At 45.8% G+C, this 4526-nt stretch overlaps 1 protein-coding gene across 1 annotated transcript in view; it reads left to right on the top strand.

Moving 5' to 3' along the window:
• Acsf2 (acyl-CoA synthetase family member 2) overlaps positions 1–4526 on the top strand; it is a 41586-nt gene that overhangs the window by 4672 nt on the left and 32388 nt on the right. The window lies entirely within an intron of this gene.

Below are 4526 nucleotides of genomic sequence, written 5' to 3'. Positions count from 1 at the left end.
TCTATCTATCTATCTATCTATCTATCTATCTATCTATCTATCTATCTCTGTCTTTGACATGGGGTCACATCATGCTGCCTCAGGCTCACAGCAAACCCTCTGGTCTCAACCTCCCAATGCTGGCATCACAGGCATGAGCTACCTACCACACCCAGCTGTGCTGTTTGTTTCTCCCTTCTCATTTATACTGGTTCCTTTTCTTTACTTAAATGCTCAATGAGTACAATTCAAGGAAGATTTCTGTTGGCTCACAGTGTGAGGGTAAAGTCCACCCTAGCAGGGAGGGCATGGTGGCGAGGGCGACCGGCTCAGGCTGTAGGGGTGTGAGGCAGCTGGTTGTATTGTGTCCGCAGTCAGGAAATGGAGAGGAAATGATGTCAGCTCTTAGTGCCACTTCTCCTTTCTGTGGTCTGAGACCCCGGCCTGTGGGCTGGTGCCAGTCAGTCCCAGGTTAGCTCTATCCCTCACTTAAGCCTCTTTGGAAACACCCTTGAAGACACACTCAAGTCCCTGCGGTTCCAAATCCAGTCAAGTGTACTACGATTAACCACCACAGCGTGGGTGCGTGCACGAGAATATGCGAGTGTGTACGTGAAATTTGGATTTCGTGAGTTCCAGGACAGCCAGGGATATGCAGAGAAACCCAGCCTCAAAAACAAACAAACAAACAAACAAACAAACAAACAAAACCAGTAATACAAAACTCAAACCAAATCCAGCATGTTACTTTTGTGCTCTTAGTGACCGCTATTCAAACGGCCGTGGGTTAAGAGAATGACCACTTATCAGTGCTGTCATTTTAGATCTTATTTGTCACAAGCACGTGTTTTCTGGAACGGTTGTTGCAGGTTGTGGCTGGTGCGGCCGTATCCCCATAGGTAGATAAATACCAGAGTTTACGGCTGGAGATGGAGCTCAGCCGTGCAGTGCTTGTCAAGGACTCGTGAGGCCCTGGGTCTATCCCAACACATAATAACAAGACTCAGACTGTGATTTCATTTCAGGACAAGGCGGTCTCAAACATACACCCCGAAACTAACCTGAGAAAAAAGCCACCCATGGTGGTCCACCCACAGTTTCAACACTTGAAATGCGGAGGCAGGAAGCTTATATGATACTGGGTTTGCAGATTCGAACCCCAGTGTCCGGGGCTCTTCCTTCCTTCTAACCAATGCAACCAGATGGTCAATCATTAGGCCTAGTGTCTACTGGTTAGACATCCCCCTGAGGGTGCTGGTGGCTGGTGGCAGGTTAGCTGATGGAATGGTAGCTTGGGACAGTAAACCTCAGGGTGGTATGCGAGGGTGATGAGAGAAGAGAGCCTTTGAGTCCCCTGACTGTGCTGGCAAGTCGCCCCATCTTTCAATTACTTTAGGTACCCTAATTAAGAGGGTATTAAACCTCCAGATTTTTTTTTCTTTTTTAAAAGAATTTATTTTTATGTACATTTGACACACATATATATCTATGTGAGGGAATCAGATCCACTGGAATTTGAGTTACAGCCCAGACAGTTGTGAGCCGCCATGTGGGCACTGGGAATTGAACCAGGGTCCCCTGGAAGAGCAGCCAATGCTCTTAACCACTGAGCCATTTCTCCAGCCCTGACTTTTTTCTTGTTGAGGCAGGGTCTGACTAGCCCAGGCTGACCTGGAACTATGTAGTCCAGGATAGCCTCAAACTCACAGTGCTCTTTCTCCCTTAGCCTGCTGAGTTCAGGGACAGCAGGCAGAAGTGGCCATACTCTGCTTTAGTGTTTTGGGTTTTTTTTTTATGCTTTTTTTTTGGGGGGGGAGGGGGTGTTTGGTTTTTCAAGACAGGGTTTCTCTGTGTAGCCCTGGCTTCCCTGGACTCACTTTGTAGACCAGGCTGGCCTCGAACTCACATAGATCTGTCTGCCTCTGCCTCCCCGAGTGCTGAGATTATAGGCGTGTGCCACCATCCCTGGCAAGTTTTTTTTGGTTTGTTTGTTGATTTGATTTATGTCTACCTATGTGTATTTATGTGAGTGTATGACACATGTGTGAGGGTGCCTGTAGAAGCCAAAAGAAGGTGTTGGAACCCCTGGAACTAGAATGATGGTTGTGAGCCGATTGATATGGGTGCTATGAACTGAATTTGGTTCTCTGGAATTGCAGAAAATGCTCTCAACCACTGAGCCATCTCTTTAGAGCCCCTAGCATTTTCTCTTAAGACTTGGTGGGGTTTTGCTGTATTGCCCAGGTTGGTTCCATAGTCCTGGGCTTAAGTGATTCTCCTGCCTCTGCCTCCCAAATAATTGGAAGGATTAGTGAGTATCCATTATGTCTGGCAAACTTCTTGCATTTTTCTTCTCAATCATATTAAAGTAATAATTTTGAAAAGCCATACTTGGTGGCACAAACATGTACTTTCAGCACTTGGGAAGTGAAGGGAAGATTATCTCTAATGCCAATCTCAGCTACATATTGGGTTTGAGCTAGCCTGGGCTACGTAATATAGGACACTCTGTCTAATATATATAAATTGGGGGAGATTGCTCAGCTTGGAAAGACGTTTGCCACCGAGTCTGATGACCTTAGTTTGATTCCCCAGAGCCTACATGATAGGAAAGATCAAACTTTGAACAATAGTCCTTCGGCCTCCACACATACAACACACCTTGGCATGCTCATGCCCAAATACAAACACACACACACATACAAAATAAGCAAATGAATGTAATTAAATTTAAAAAAAAAATCAGAAAAAAAGTGAAACAAAATTTCAAATGGGAACTATGCAAGGCATGACGTGATAGAATAACAAACACCTGTTTCCCCATCGCTCAGAAGTAAAAGCTGGCCGTAGTATTTAATTTCAGAAAGTTATGAGTGGAAGAAGTAAGCCGTTACAGATAAAACTGAAGCCCCCTCCCATTTGTATAGTTTTTATGTTATGTTTATGTGTAGTTTCGCCTTCATGTATGTCTGTACTGCCTGTGCATGCAGTGCTAGTGGAGGTCAGAAGAGGGCATCTGATCCCCTGGAACTGGAATTAAAGAGGATCTGAGCCCAGGATTCTGAGCTTCCCTTTCCGGTGCTGGAAATCCAAGCCTGATCCTCTAGTAATGCAGCCAGGGCTGTCAACTGCTGAGCCGTCCCTTCAACCCCAAAGTCTCCTTTATATTTTTCCTGCCATAAATGTAACGATGTTGTATGAGAGCTTGTCTTTCTTTATTTTGGAATCAAATGCAGAGTCCTGAGCAACCTAAACATTCTTTGACACTGAGCTCCACCCCCTAGCCTGGTTTATACTGTTGACCCATCCCTTAGCCGACAGGTGATGTGTTATATCAATTGGTATATAAAAGTGTACGGTTTGTTAGGCCTATAAAGCGCTTGTAGCCATACCACGTGAATCCTTTGTTGGTTTTGTTCTTATACAGGCTACATGTATCCTGCTGTGAGCAAAACTAGCACTGTAGTTCTGTCAGCGGCAGGCACCTGCTCATGCTGAGGCCTGGGGATGGCATTCCCAGCTTTCCCCGCTGCACAGCAGTCCCTGGCATAAGCGCCATCTGCAGCTGGGTTGCTGCTCTGGGGAGCTGACACGCAGCCCTTCAGGGTACTGCCCTGGACCAGCTGTGCTGGTGTGATTCCCAGCACCATCCAGATCTTGCCCTTTTCCTGTATCGCTGCCGGTACTCGGAGTGCTCAGGCTTCGAAGTACTTCCTGGGCCATCCTGCCGAGGCAAGTGGGCATCTCCAGGGCATCTCGTTGTGGTTTTAAATTTACATGGCCATGGCTATCAGTGAGTTTGTTTGTCTTTTGAAGTATTCATTGTCATCTCTCCTGTGACTCTTCCATCCCCATTATTTGTTTATTTGTTGTCCTTGTTAATTTGTGGGGATTTTGAGGGGGAGAGGTTTCGCGACAGGACCTCTCTTTGTAGAACTTGCAGGGATTTAAAAGGGGTGCACTGCCACCCCCTGGCAATTTTTGGTGATTTTTAAAAAGCAGGCTAGGGCTTGAAAAGCTGGTTCAGTGGTTAAGAATCCATACTGCCTCAGGTGGTTCCCAATTGCCTGTAACACCAGCTTCAGCGGGATCTGGAGCCTTTGGTTTCTGATGGCACCTGTACTCATGTGCACATACCCCGCCCCCATACAAACACTTAAAATAAATACTTTTCTAAAAAGCAGGCCAAAGACTGGAGAGATGCTCAGTGGTTAAGAGCACTTGCTGCTTTTACAGGACACCCAGGTTAAGTTCGCAGCACCTACACGGCAGCTCACAGCCATATGTAACTCCATTTCCCCAGGATCCAGGCCTTCTTTTGCCCTCCATGGACAGGCACTCAAATGGTACAAGTTCATATATTCAGGCAACACACGCCAGCTCCATTTGTTTGTTTGTTTAGCTTCGCTTTCTTTATTTTCTCCGTGTAATATCTTTGTCATGTCAAAATGTAGAACACCAAATTGTCATTTTAATATCTTTAAAGTTTTCTTAGTATTAATTATACACAGTACTGGGTTACATGATGGTGTTTTCATACGTGTGCA

Source organism: Psammomys obesus, unplaced genomic scaffold, assembly GCF_907164565.1.
Source record: "Psammomys obesus unplaced genomic scaffold, mPsaObe1.curated_primary_1811, whole genome shotgun sequence".
Taxonomy (NCBI): Eukaryota; Metazoa; Chordata; class Mammalia; order Rodentia; family Muridae; genus Psammomys; species Psammomys obesus.
The sequence above is the reverse complement of the archived record's forward strand: the minus strand, read 5'-3'. Positions and strand labels throughout refer to the sequence as shown.